We start from the raw sequence: 15,980 nt of genomic DNA on the forward strand, positions 1-15,980 counted from the left end.
GGCTTGCTTCTGTTTGGGGACTCACTAGACTACCAGGAACATGTTGGTAGGGATTGGGGAGGTTTTTTGGGAGTGGGCCTTCTGATCAAAGGGTAGGAGGAGTAGGGAAAGGTCTGACAGCCCATTTAAAATACTGCCTGGGAGCATCGGGCCATGACTAGGCCCAATGCTCCCAGGTCGCTGGAATATTGCTAATTGAAGTGGCTTGCAAGTAGCATTATTCATTTACCAAGGGAGTCAGCAACCTGCAGTGCTGAGATATTGCAGGTTGGTGACTCCCAGGGTAAGTCAAGGTGTGGTAAAAGCCCAATTTTTACTGCATCTCGATAACTTCCTCCCTTAAACTTATATAAGTACGTAAGTACATAGGTATTGCCACACTGGGACAGACCAAAGGTCCATCAAGCCCAGCATCAGGTTTCCAACAGTGGCCAATCCAGGTCACAAATACCTGGCAAGATCCCAAAACAGTTCAATACATTTTATGCTGCTTATCCCAGAAATAAGCAGTGGATTTTCCCCATTTAATGGTCTATGGACTTTTCCTTTAGGAAGCCGTCCAGACCTTTTTAAACCCCACTAAGCTAACCGCCTTTATCACATTCTCTGGCAACGAATTCTAGAGTTTAATTACACGTTGAGTGAAGAAAGGTTTTCTCAGATTCGTATTAAATTTACTACTTTGTAGCTTCATCACATGCCCCCTAGTCCTAGTATTTTTTGAAAGAGTAAACAAACGATTCAGGTCTACCCATTCCGCTGTACTCATTATTTTATAGACCTTTATTATATCTCCCCTCAGCCGTCTTTTCTCCAAACTGAAGAGCCCTAGGTGCTTCAGCCTTTCCTCATAGGGAAGCCGTCCCATCCCCTTTATCATTTTCGTCGCCCTTCTCTGTACCTTTTCTAATTCCACTATATCTTTTTTGAGATGTGGTGACCAGAATTGAACACAATATTCCCACCAAAATGCATGCCATCCTGTTTTCTTGGCATTGACCCCCTGCTAGTTCTCTTCAAAATCCAAGGGATGACTTTTGACAGTGGTTTAACATTTGTTGCATACATTTCCAACCTTATCAAGACATCATTCTACACCTTGATCAGCTGCATTCATTGCGATACCCTACTAAAGCTAAGAAAAATGTATGCGTTAAGATCTATTTTATTCAGCAAGAGGAAAAAGTGTGAACCATATATGATGACATAATGAGCTTGCTGGAGCCTGAATGAATCTTAGAGCAGCTTATTATGGTATGTGGGCAGTGGTGGGTAGATAGCAGGTGACTGAATCTGATCAAGCTCAATAACACACCTCAAGATCTGAACAACCAAAAAAAGAACAAAAGCTGCTGCACAGGCACAAACTCATATATAACCTCAGAGTTCATGCCGAGGAAATCTCTCCTCTTTTTTTTTTAAATCACGTGATAACTTTTAAGCACTGCTGCCCATGTCATCTGCCTTATTCATCTATGCCCCGCTAAGACCCATTGTGGGATGGAGCATTTCCACTGGGGGTGGCTATTAGAATAGAACTGAGAAATTTAGAAACTTTTCAGACTGTGGCAATACCACATTAATTTAGTGGAAATATAAGCAGGATCTGCACTCATACAGTTCTTTGGTTTTGTGCTGCTGATGTTCTGATTGGTACTAGCATCAGTGTACAATAAAAGCCCCTTAAATTAGAGGCACAGCAAGGTCCTTCCCGCCTACCTCTCCCCAGGCAGAGAGCAGGTCTTTGATTTGCTACTCCTTCCTCTTTGTTTAGCCTGGCAGGGCTTAGCCTTGTCGACCCTGAGGCTTGTGTGTTTCCTGTCATGTTATTAGGTATGTAAGGGTTTGTTCCTTTGTGAGAATAGGGTTGTTGGTTCACTTTTATGTACTTACAGAAAGCATGCATATTTTTATTTAAATCAGGTTATTATGCTTAGCTGTTCATTACACAAGGTTCAGCAAGCATCATGCATTTAGAAGGAATTTATATACAATCAATTGCGCCTTTATTGAAAAAGCAAATGTGCATTATAAGAATAATGGTGTAAATCTAACGAAATAGCAGAAATATAGCAACAAAAATGACTTGTCTATTTTGTTCAGGCCATGACTCCATGCAGATGATTGCTCTGATTTGTGTTTACTGGATTGTATTAATCTCAGTGACAGCACATATGCTTACATAGTGGTTTTGTAGTAACAGAGATTGCTAGCAAAGTGATGTACACAGTTAGACATAAACTCAAAATATAGATTTCCTAAAAACAAATTTGTTTCTTAGATTTTTCAGCCTAGAGGGAAAAACACCATTTTATTTGAATACATTTACAAGCCCGATACTCTCCTGAAGTGTGGGAGGGATTTAGATGCAGGCCGTAATACTGATAGCTGCCATTCTAACAATATTAAATGATTTTTGATGCCTTTTCTCTGGCCTTGTGGTTTAGAAAAAGGCTCCAGCAGCCCCTGGCAATTAGGTCTAGTCTTCAGTGTAAATGTAATCACACAGTTTCAGGATGTGATTTCAGAAATGTGTGATTTAAATATGCACGATCTATTTTAATGTTTCGTTTTTTTAAAATCCATTCTGTTTGTGTGCATGGGATCCTTGTAGTTTAAAGATGATGTGTGTGTGTGTGTGTATGTGTGGCCAGACCTGTGCAAATGGTCACACTGAGGCACATGGCATCCATTCCATATTCTAGAAACTGAACTGCTAACACCACTTAATACTGCTTCACCCTAATTTTCACCAGGGTGTTTACAAAATTTGTATAAATAATAAAATAATGTATAATACTATAAAATACCAATATAATTACTGAAACTCTCCCACTAGCCATCTGCCCCCATTCCTCATAAATCCATCTGTCATCTAGCTGATAGTCCCATTCATAAAAACAGTCCAGTACACTCTATATCATATAGATATATTCTGGTATTTTGTCATCTTTTGATCATACTGTTCTGACTTGAGAAAGGAGATTTTAACTGTTGAAAGCAAGTCAAAAATACATTTAGGGCCCCTTTTACCAAGCTGTGGTCAAAGGGGGCCTTGCGGTGGTGTTGGCATGTGGATTTGCTGTGCGCCGAGGCCCCCTTTGACCACAGCAGGTAAAAGGTTGTTTTCGGTTAAAAAAAAAAAAAAAGAAAGAAATGGCCTTGCGCTAATCATGAGATTCCCAATAGGAACTACAGCAGCCATTTTTGAACCTAGAGCTAAGAGCAGGAGTGAGTGGAGGGATCCTGGTAAGGCTGGGGACGGGGAATAAGGAGTAGGGGGGGTCTGCCAGGGAGGGCCTTGAGGTGGGGCATATTCTTGCCAGGAGTCTTCTGTCTAGGAGTGGCACCTGGTGGGGGAGGGGGATCAGATATGTTAGAGAGTTCATTTTTGTTAGGGAAAGTTGTTGGTGAAGGAAGCAAATGACTTGGAGGGGTGGGGGAACATCAGAAGGCCAGCAGAGTTAATAGTTTATTCTTATTTGCTATACCACCTTCACTACTCCAGAACCTAGGTCCAAACAAGCAGCTGACACCTATGCATGCCAGGGAACAGATGTAAATGCCAACATCTACCGTAGTCAGTCAATATTCAGCCTATTCAGGGCCAGTACTGGCACTGAATATCCATGGTTCTCCTGGCATCTTGTCAGTCACCAGCTCTTATTCAGATACTGGCTGATATTCATGCAGGCCCTGGCCAGGATTGTCCAGATCCCCAACTGCCCAACCATTTTGCACCATGGAGCAACACAAAGGCATTATAACGTCCTCATTTTTGTTTTCCATTCCTTTCCTAATAATACCTAACATTCTATTTGCTTTCTTAGCCGGCACCGCCACACACTGATTAGAGGGTTTCAACATATCATGAACGACGACGCCTAGATCCCTTTCCTGTTTGGTGACTCCAAACATGGAACCTTGCATTACGTAGCTATAATTCAGGTTCCTCTTTCCCACATGCATCACTTTGCACTTGCTCACATTAAACATCATCTGCCATTTAGATGCCCAGTCTCCCAGTGTTGTAAGATCCTTTTGTAATTTTTCACAATCCTCTCGCGATTTAACAACTTTGAATAACTTTGTGTAGTCAGCAAATTTAATTACCTCACTAGATACTCCCATCTCTAGATCATTTATAAATATATTAAAAAGCAGCGGTCTCAGCACAGACCCCGGGGGAAACCCCACTATCTATTCTTCTGCATTGAGAATACTGACCATTTAACCCTACTTTCTGTTTTCTTTTAACCAGTTTTTAATCCACAATAGGACACTACCTCCTATCCCATGACTTTCCAATTTCCTCTTGAGTCTTTCATGAGGTACACACACATTATATAAACTACACTAATACATCACAACCCCACCTTCACTCTACCCAGACTGTTTCACTGGGGATGCCTGCAAGCAGATTGTGTACAAGTAGATTCCTGGATTCTATGCACATATTTCTTACATTTCTTACATGTGGTATTCTGTTTTATAAAAATTCTTTTCTGCATATAAAGCAGACTTTGGACGTGAAAAAGCTTTAGAAAATCACTCCTTTTTTGGAGTACATGTATATTTGTGCATCAGCATATGTTTACAGAAATTATAATAATGGGTGATTTCAATTATCCTAATATTGACTGGATAAATGTTACATCAGGGAGCGCTAGGGAGGTAAAATTTCTAGATGTAATAAATGACTGCTTCTTGGAGAAACTGGTCCAGGAAGCAACAGGAGGTGAAGCTATTTTGGATCTCATCCTTAGTGGAATGCAAAGCATAGTGCGAGAGGTAATGGTGTTGGATCCACTGGGAAACAGTGCTCATAACACTAAGGAAATCTAATGTAGCAGCTTTTAATTTTCAAAAGGGTGACTATGACAAAATGAAGAAAATGGTTAAAAAGAAACTGAAAGGATTGCCCGCAAAGGTTAGGACTTTAAACCAGGCATGGACGTTTAAAAATACCAACATGGAAGCACAGACTAGATATATTCAACATATTTACAAAGGTAGACAGCCAGCAAGGTTAAAAGATGAGGTGAAATAAGCTATTAGAGCCAAAAGAACTTCAAAAAATGGAAAAAGGATCCAAATGAAGAAAATAAGAAGCAACATACTGTCAAGCATTGATAAAGAAGGCTACAACTTGCCATGGAGATAAAAACTCACAGTAACACTTTTTTCAGGTATATCAGAAGCAGGAAGCCTGCGAGTCAGGGGCCGTTAGACCAGGAAGGAGCAAAAGGAGCACTCAGGGAGGACAAGGCCATAATGGAGAAACTGAATGAATTCCTTGCTTTGGTCTTTACAGAAGAAGATGTAAGAGATCTGCCTATACCAGAAATGGTTTTCAATGGTGATGATGTGGAGGAACTGAAAGAAATCTTAGTGAACCTGAAAGATTTACTGAGCCAAATTGACAATTTAAAGAGTAGTAAATCACCTGGACCGGATGGCATACATCCAAGGGTACTCAAAGAGCTCAAGCATGAAATTCCTGATCTGCTGTTAGAAATATATAGCCTGTTTTTAAATTTGTCTGTAGTACCTGAAGCTTGGAGGGTGGCCAATGTGACGCTGATTTTTTAAAAGGGTTCCAAGGGAGATCCGGAAAATTACAGACCAGTAAGCCCGACATCAATGCTGGGCAAAATAGTGGAAACTATTATAAAGAATAAAATTATGGGACACATAGATAAACATAGTTTAAGGGGACAGTGTCAGCATGGGTTCAGCCATGGGAAGTCTTGCCTCACCAATTTGCTTCATTTCTTTGAAGGCGTGAATAAACATGTGGATAAAGGTAAGCCGGTTGATGTGGAGGGGCATAATCGAATGGGGAAGACCATCTATAAGGGCACCCATCTCTAAGGACGTCCCGGCGAAGGGGCGGGGAAACCTGTATTATCGAAACAAGATGGTCGTCCATCTTTCATTTCGATAATACGGTCGGGGACACCCAAATCTCAACATTTAGGTCGACCTTAGAGATGGTCGACCTAAATGTTGAGATGGTCAACCTTAGAGATGGTCGTACCCGATTTTCGGCCATAATGGAAACCAAGGACGCCCATCTCAAAAATGACCAAATCCAAGGCATTTGGTCGTGGGAGGAGCCAGCATTCATATTGCACTGGTCTCCCTCACATACCAGGACACCAACCGGGCACCCTAGGGGGCACTGCAGTGGACTTTACAAATTGCTCCCAGGTGCATAGCTCCCTTACCTTCGGTGCTGAGCCCCCCAACCTCCCCCCCAAAAAAACCCCACTCCCCACAACTGTACACCACTACCATAGCCCTAAGGGGTGACGGGGCACCTACATGTGGGTACAGTGGGTTTCGGCTGGGTTTCAAAGGGCTCACGTTTACCACCACAAGTGTAACAGGTAGGGGAGGATGGGCCTGGGTCCGCCTGCCTGAAGTGCACTGCAGTACCCACTAAAACTGCTCCAGGGACCTGCATATTGCTGTCATGGAGCTGAGTATGACATTTGAGGCTGGCATAGAGGCTGGCAAAAAAAAATATATATTTTATTTAGGTGGGAGGGGGGTTGGTAACCACTGGGGGAGTAAGGGGAGGTCATCCCCGATTCCCTCCAGTGATTATCTAGTCAGTTTGGGCACCTTTTTGAGGCTTGGTCGTGAAAAAAAATGGACCAAGTAAAGCTGACCAAATGCTCGTCAGGGACACCCTTCTTTTTTCCATTACTGGCTGAGGACGCCCATCTCTTAAGCACGCCCCAGTCCCACCTTCACTACGCCTCCGACACCACCCCGTGAACGTTGGTCATCCCTGCGACGGACTGCAGTTGAGGACGCCCAAAATCGGCTTTTAATTATGCCGATTTGGGCAACCCTGAGAGAATGACGCCCATCTCCTGATTTGTGTCGGAAGATGGGCACTCTTCTCTTTCGAAAATGCCCCTGATAGTGTATCTAGATTTTCAGAAAGCTTTTGATAAAGTTCCTCATGAGAGACTCCTGAGAAAATTAAGGAGTCATGTGATAGGAGGCAAGGTTCTGGTGTGGATTAGGAATTGGTTATTGGACAGAAAACAGAGGGCAGGGTTAAATGGTCATTTCTTTCAATGGAGGAGGGTGAATAGTGGAGTGCCGCAGGGAAGGTGACACCGTTCAACATGGTGGCTTAGCTTCCCAGCTCCCAATCACCAGCTACTGAATCCTTAATTACTAACCTTACAATTTACATTTTCAGCGGGGTTTTTTCTTCCGATCCTGTTCATGCTTCATTTGTGCAAATGACAGGATGACAACAAAAAATCTATCCCAGCTTGATTCTGCTGCCTGCACCAAAGAGTCCTAAACAAGACTCATGTTTACCATCTCAGATGGCAACAGAACAAGAACCCGAAGTCTCTCTCAGTGTGCTCATGGGAGAAATCCTCGTGATTAAAGGCCTCTTACAAGATAACCAACCTTCACTAGCAGAGATAAATCTAGACACCAGATTATCTACTGTGGAAATAAAAGTGAAATGCACATGGAGCTTATTCAGGATCTGAAAAAAAAAATGATTGACATTTTAAAAAAAGACCTAGAAGATTTAAATAATCGCTCTCATAGGAACAATATTAGGCTTACAGGTCTCACAGAAGGCATTGAAGGTAATAATAATCCCATTGATTACCTCATCAAAATGGTACCAAATGTTTTCAATTTTGAACCACAGTGCCACAGGGATCAGTATTGGAACCGTTGCTATTTAACAAATTTATAAATGATATGGAAATCAGAACAACGAGTGAGGTGATTTAATTTGCAGATAGCATAAAACTGTTCAAGGTTGTTAAAACACGTGCGGACTGTGAAATGTTGCAGGAAAACCTTAGGAAATTGGAAGACTGGGCATCCAAATGGCAGATGAAATTTAATGTGGACAAATGCAAGGTGATACACATTGGAAAGAATAATCCAAATCATAGTTACCTGATGTTAGGATCCACCCTGGAGGTCAGCACTCAAGAAAAAGACCTAGATGTTGTTGTAGATAATATGCTGAAATCTTTGCTAAGTGTGCAGCGGCAGCCAAAACAGCAAACAGGATGCTAGGAATTATTAGGAAAGAGATGGTGAATAACACCGAAAATACTATAATGCCTATGTATCGCTCCATAGTACGACTGCACCTTGAGTATTGCATTCAGTTCTGGCCGCTGTATCTCAAAAAAGATATAGTGGAATTAGAAAAGATTCAAAGAAGACCGACCAAAATGATAAAGGGGATGGAACTCCTGTCTTGTGAGGAAAGGATAAAGAGGTTGGGGCTCTTCAGCTTGGAAAAGAGATGGATGAGGGGAGATATGATTGAGGTCTACAAAATCCTGAATGATGTAGATCGAGTACAAATAAATTGATTTTTTTACTCTTACCAAAAGACTAGGGGATACTCAATGAAGTTACATGGAAATACTTTAAAAACAAATAGGTAGAAATATTTTTTCACTCTATGAATAGTTAAGCCAGAGGATGTAGTAACAGCGGCTAGCGTATCTGGGTTTAAAAAAGATTTTGATAAGTTTCTGGAGGAAAAATCCGTAGTCTGCTATTGAAGCACACAAGGGGAAGCCACTACTTGCCCTGGGATTTGAAACATGGAATGTTGTCGTGATTTGGGTTTCTGCTTGGTACTCATGACCTGGATAGGCCACTGTTGGAAACAGAATACTGGGCTAGATAGTTAGTTTGACCCAGTATGGCTACTCTTATACAAAGCTGTCAAAACGCATGCAGATTGTGAAAAATTGCAGGAAGACCTTAGGAAACTGGAAGACTGGGCATCCAAATGGCAGATGAAATTTGATATAGACAAATGCAAAAGAATGGCATCAAAGTGTGTTTGCACTTCTGGTCTTGCCTGGTCGTGCTTACAAGAGCTGCGCTTACTGCAAAACTCTCATGCGCCAGGCATTTTCCTCCCTCGTGCTTTCAGTTTCATAGCATGCATACCATTTCCTTTGTGCATTGGAGGGTTAGGTTTCTGCACTGTTCTGGCAGTTTATGGTGAGCACTGTTGGGTTTAGCACCAGAGTTTTGAGAATCAGCTCCCAAGGTCACAGTGAGGTGTCTCTGGATAGCCTCAGATAATCGGTGGTAGCCACTATCCAGATATAACCATTGAAGATCCAAATTTTTTTCCCAGCAGTAACTGGCATTTAAAAAATCTCTGAACACCATAGGCCTGCGTATTACCCCTTTTTGAGTTCTCTGTGTATTTTTACTTTCTTTATATTCTAATGTATCAATTCTGAGAGAACATTGTGAAGCACTTGATGAAAATTGTGTGGGAGTTCCACAGTAGGAAAGGAATGTGTATTTATGCATTCTCTACTCTCATCTTCAATTTGTCAATAAACAAATGTTAAAACAGAACTTAATAAATACTGGAAAAAGCTGTGAAGTTACTTAAAGAAAACAACATTATCCTACAAGATTACAGCAGCCATTTCTCTTTTTTTAATTATTTATTTCTATTATTTTTAGAAACAGGCTACAAACAAATGCAAACATTGTACCAACAATATATTATTGTAATCCGCTTTGGGATTAGAGAGGCATATAAGTACAAAAAATAAATAAAACAAATTCCACTGTGATTCTTCTGTGAATGGCAGGAAAAACAGAGAACAATGATTCAATAAAATTGAACTTCCCAACTTTTTCTTTCCCTCCTACCCAACCCATCCCACAACCCGCTCTGACTCCTTCAGGGGTCAAGTTGCCTAGGGGGACTGGTTCTCAGTATGCAACATTAAACATAACCATTATATTATCCTTACATATCTAACCCTCGCTTGGCGCAATGCTGTTAACTTTGTCATCATGTACATTTAATCCATCTTATTCAGCAGCTGATGAATAGGTGGGACTTACTGTTTCTTCCAGTACAAATAACTAAAGGGCCACTTTTACCATACCGCGCTAGCGACTCCTGGCACGGCAACATTGACAAAGCCCATCCACTTTTAATGGGCTTTGTTGGCATCGCCACGTGGGAATCACTAGCACGGTTTGGTAAAAGAGGCTCTAATGTAGCCACAGTGGCCCTATCAATTTAAACACATCTTGTATAGTTCCCATCCCTTTAACATGCAAGAGTAAGAGTTCTAAATCATGTCCCACAGGACTCCCAAAATGCTCTCCAATACAGAAGCTTTTTTTTTTTTAACTATGTTTTGTGACATCTTCTGTTTTTTATGCTCATGTTTTTTATGTATATTTGTTTTTCTTCATTAAGGGCTGCTTTTACCAAGCTGTGGTAAAAGGGGCCCTGCAGTGAAGTCAACGCTTTTACTGCAGCGGGTAAAAGGCAGAAAAAAGCAAATGGCTTTACAGTAAGTACACACTTGCTAGGCCACCATTTTATTTAGGAGGCGGTAAGGGCTTCTGCGCTAACCTAGCTACCCGGGCTGTGTGCTGCACTGTCCGATTTATCGCCGGGTAAGCCCCCCGGTGCTAAAAATAAAATCAATGTCCCATTGTGCTGGAAATGCTGCACAGTAGGGGCAGCACTACCGCTGGCTCCCGTGGTAGGCCAGCAGTAGTGCCGAATTGGCACGCACCAATGCCACGGTAGTTCTACCGTGGCATTGTAAAAGGGCACCTAAATCAAGAGAAGAGTATATCAGTGCTTCAGGTCTGTAACTCAACAGGAAAGAGCAAAAACGGGACTTCTGAGCAATAAAGCACTTTACTTCTCAAAAGGTCTCTAATTTCTTGAAAATGCTATCATTCAAGGAGAAAATGAAAAATAGACTTGCAAATAGTGAAAACCCCCCACATCTTCATTATGACTATCAAAGGTAAGCAGACCAGCCCATGAGTACAAAAAATATATTTTCAAGTGCAAGAACTTCTGTTAAAAAAACCACGAAGCTTATTTTTTTATCCAATTGCCATAACATACTTGGAAACCATACTGAAAAAGTTGTTAAAATACAGATTAATTCGGGGAGGGGGGGGGGTTATTAATGTGGGATATTTTTTAAAAGTATGGTTTTAACCCTAGTTATTAGTAACTAGGAGTATTTTCAAAGCACTTACACTTATAAAGTTACGTGGAGGGTCATTTTCGATATGACATTCAAATCCAACTTTGGGCATTTTGCTCAAAATATCCAAAATTCAAGTGGGAGACTATAGCCATTTTCGAAGCAGAAAAATGTCTATCTATTTTATTTTGAAAATGGCTATTTGCTAGATGTTTTTGTGTTCTATGCATTTAACTTTTTGGTCCATTATAAAAAAAAAAAAAATCCAAGTGAAAATGCACAAAATCAAGCCACTTGGATGGGGGCAGGAATACATGACAAAACAGATGCTAGACAGGGGGACAATAGGAAGAAACAGGAGAGATCCTGGGCACAGGGTAGACTAGAGAGACATAGAGGAGATGCTCGACACAAGGGAATTAGATAAATAGAGGGGTTATGCTGGCTCCAAGATGGAGAAAGGAAGACTAGGGACACAAAGGGGGGATGCTAGGGGTAGGAATAGGATGGCTTGGTGGATATGAGAGGCAGTAGGAAGAGGGAAGATGTTAGACATAGGGAAGGGGAGTAGAGAGAGAAAATGCTGGACACAAGGAGGAGTAGGGAGCAGGAAGAGAGATGATGGACATGGAGGGAGTAGGGAGACAAAAAGGAGATGCATCACACAGGGGGAGTAGAAGACAGAGAGGAGATGCCAGACACAAGGAGGAGTAGGGAGATGGGGGGGGGGAGACAATGCTGGACAGAAAGGGGGAAAAGAAAAGGTGCTGGATGAAGGGAGGGAGGAGAGAGTAGGGGAATGAGAGGAAGAGGAATGGGAGAACAAGGGTAAGGAAAAGAGATGGAAAGCTGTAGGTAGGTGCAGTAAGAAGTAGGAGATTGAAGACTAATAAATACAAAGGATTTAAATATGAGTGGGTGGAGAGACAGAAAAATTGGAGAATGCCAAAAGAAAAGATCAAGTCAGAAATGGAGGTAGACGACATGAAGAAGGCAGGAGGGGAGAGGAAAATGACAAATGGGCCCTGGAAAGAGTTAAAATAAGAAAGAGGTAAGCAAAACCAACACAACTGGAAAAGTAAAATGGCCATACAACAAAGGTAGAAAAAATAATAGTTTTAATTTTGTAATTGAAATGTGTCAGTTTTTGAAATTTGCAGCCTTTATCTTTATGTTTTGCACAGTACAGGAGGAACATGCATCACTGTTTCTACTTCTCTGCTGTTGCATTGCATGTATACTGTCTTCTTGAGTTTAATTTTTACTTTATTGTTACTTATTCTATACTTGGTAAGGGTCTATCTGTGTTCTACATGTGTGAAAGAGATTGGGTATTTTGTTAGCATTGAATATCTGCATAGGATCAATATCTAGCAATCTGGCTTGTTTGGTTTTCCAATAGGTGTATTGATGTTCTACTGCCCACTGCACTGTTTACAGTGCTGTCTTTTCCCAGGTAGGCCTTTGTTTTGAGACTTCTGGAAGTTAGTGCTGTTATGGTATGGTATATTTGCTATAGGTCCTGAGTGACTTTTGTAGGGTTTTATATTTCTTCACAATATGCATGGTATTAAAAAAGGTTTATGCTAATAAACCTTTGTACAACTAATAGAGATGATATATATTACAAACCTGTTTGGCAACTCAACAAACTAAAGGCCAGCAGGTCTGAAGTGTATTGGCCATTTGGCAACCTACAAAAAAAAAAAAAACACTGAAAGGCAATTATTTTATTGTTGCCAATAAGCTCAGGATTTCTGTTACAGTGCTGCTGAACACTAATGCTCACATGGCCAACAGGAAGACTGAAATAGGGGAGCTAGCGTTAACTGGGAGTCAAGTGTTAAAATACCTGCATGTATTTCCAGAATACTGAAAATGTCATTCTGTTTACTATGTAGTATTATTTTGGTGCATTATTTGATTTTTTTTGGCACATAATTCTCGGGGGTATTTTCAACGTAACAGAGATATTAGGGGAAAGCAGCTAGTACAGGTGTATCAAAGCCACACAGTGAAGGGGTCCTTCCCTACTGTGTTCAAAAGTGCCCCTACTGTTAGGGGGTGGGGGTCAAAGTGGGTGGGAGGGTACAGGATGTATTTAAGTTTAAGCAACTCATGTACATTTTTTTAAAGGGGGGGGTTGGAGATATATCTAAAGTATCAGCTCCATTGTATGACTGCATTTTATCCTTTTTTTTTCCAGTGCTATGTTTTCTTTTTATAGTTTATTTTTCTGTCTCTGTCCCTGTCCCTGCAAAGTATGGTTGCTTAATGGGGCTGTTTATGAACTGTTTACAAAACTTAACTATAAAAAAAAAATAGCACCCACTGTCCCCTTCACCACTAACATAGGTATTTCCCCCCCCCCCCCCACTCTAAGGATTTTAACTGACTACATCACTCTCTATTCCACACCACCCTAGCCTGCTCCACCAAAGCCCCAATTTATCCTCCCCAACCAGCTAAATCACTGACGCCTAAGCAGTGCCCATGTCAACCCCCACCTCCAGTTCTCCTCTCTTTTGTCTGTGCTGCTGCCGCTGACTTGGTGGGCCTGACAACAAAGTGGAGAGGCCATGGCTCACCCAGGCCTACCAGTGGCAATGTTTGTGGTCTGCATGGGGGCAGAAGTAGGTGCTTAGTACTAATTTCAGCAGCAAACATCTAACTTTGGTGCCTAAGGAGGTCATTTAGAAAGGAGTTTCCACACAATGCATCTTTTACATGTGGAAAAGGGACTTTTCTAAAATTGCACCACCAAATACGTGCATATAAGCATATATACCTGTAGAGCACATACAGATTCTGTCTGTTAGAAACATTTTGGTAACGATCTCAAAGAACAGCAGCCAAAATGATATAGAGGATGGGACTCCTCTCATATGAGGAAAGGCTAAAGAGGTTAGTTAGGGCTCTTAAGCTTGGAAAAGCGACGGCTGAGAGGGGATATGATTAAGGTCTACAAAAGTACAAAGCCTAGGGGACATTCAATGAAGTTACATGGAAATACTTTTAAAACAAATAGGAGGAAATATTTTTCACTCAACAAATAGTTAAGCTCTGAAACTCATTGCTGGAGGATGTGGTAACAGCAGTTAGTGTACCTGGGTTTAAAAAAAAAGGTATGGACAAGTTCCTGGAGGAAAAGTCCATAGTCTGCTATTGAGACAAGACATGGGGATTGGTAGCATAGAATGTTGCTACTATTTGGGTTTCTGCCAGGTATGTGACCTGGATTGGCCACTGTTGGAAACAGGATACTGGGCGAGATGGACAATTGGTCTGACCCAGTATGGCTATTCTTATGTTCTATTACCTCTACTAGTGTTATATGTGTGAACTTTTGAATTAGAAAGCTCTTGCAGTTTCCAGAACAAGGATGTCATCTCCTGCCTCTGACATTAGTCAGACGAGAAATCCTTTGGAGGAAACTCTGGGGTGGTGTAAATACCAAGTTCAGGGGGGGGTAGGGTTGGGGGGTGTTTGTCTTTTTGTTCTCCTGAGGAGTTTGTGGGTGACTATTACACAGCCAGTGCACAAGGGAATTCCAGGTGGATTTAGAACAGGAGCCAGACCACCAACACTGCCTTCAAAGGAGAAATAAGAAGAGCAGTGGAAGCACCAGGACAGACAGCTCCATTGAAGGGATCCTTTGTCAGTACTGAGTACCTGCAGGCTCAAAGAACCCAGCTCCAAAATCCAGAGTAATAAAACTGCCAAGGACAATTTGTTTCCTGAACCCCTACCAGGGCAGAATGTTCACAAGAGGAACTGTAACAATAGTTTGCCTGGCAAGAGAGGTGCTGTGGCTGTTTGTTTAGAGTAGTGAACCTGAAAGTCTAACTCTAATCTGTGTACTTTAGCAGAGGGTTTCACATGAAGGACAATGGCAATCTTTTCCCTCCCCTGCAAAGGATCAAGAGTGGCTTAACATGCTGGGAGTGACTTAAACTCAGCAGGATGGAGGAATAAATAGGAGGAGTGGTGCCCAGCATTCTGACAATGTAGACTTCTGGATACCCTGCAACTACTGGAGTGGAGGAGTAGTCTAGTGGTTAGTGCAGTGGACCTTGATTCTGGGGAACTGAGTTTGATTCCCACTGCAGCTCCTTGTGACTCTGGGCAAGTCACTTAACCCTCCATTGCCTCTGGTACAAAATAAGTACCTGAATATATGTAAACTGCTTTGAATGCAGTTGCAAAAAGGCAGTATATCAAGTCCCATTTCCCTTCCCTACTCTATATTAGATACAGAGAGATGGTAAAGTCTTCATTGCCATCAGAATCCAAAAGTGTGATCATTATGGAGGTCTCAGAGAGCGTATGGCTCGACATTGAGGAAATTGAAATAATAATTTACCTTGCAGAGAAGAGCCATGGCTGTTTGTTTACAGCAGCGAACATTGGAGCCTACATCTATTCTGTGTACTTTAAAAGAGACAGGTGTGAGAGGGTTCCAAGAGAATGTCAGTGGGTTGGGGGGGGGGGGGGGGCACAGAGAATGTGGAGTTCTAAATTGTGGATTGTAAGAGAGTGTATGTGTGGGGTGGATGAATGGATGCTGGTGGATATGGCTGTGCCAGTGATAATATATCATGCTAAGTGGAGGAGTAGCCTAGTGGTTAGTGCAGCAGACTTTGATCCTGAGGAACTGGGTTTGATTCTCACTCTGGGCAAGTCACTTAACCCTCCATTGCCAAACTAGTATTAAGTCACTTTCCCGAGGAACAGCCCTGGGGCCTAACAGTTTCTCTAATGAGTATTATCAGCTTTTGTCTCAGCAGCTCTGTGCACCTTTGACTCTTTACTATGAGGAAGTAGTCGCGAGGGGCATGTACACGCCATATGCCAATGCTGCCCTAATTTGTTTTGTTCCCAAGCCAGATAAACCTTTAGATCGCCCTGAGTCCTATCGTCCAATCTCATTGCTTAATGTTGACTTAAAAATCCTATCGAGAATAT

Source organism: Microcaecilia unicolor, chromosome 12, assembly GCF_901765095.1.
Source record: "Microcaecilia unicolor chromosome 12, aMicUni1.1, whole genome shotgun sequence".
Lineage (NCBI taxonomy): Eukaryota > Metazoa > Chordata > Amphibia > Gymnophiona > Siphonopidae > Microcaecilia > Microcaecilia unicolor.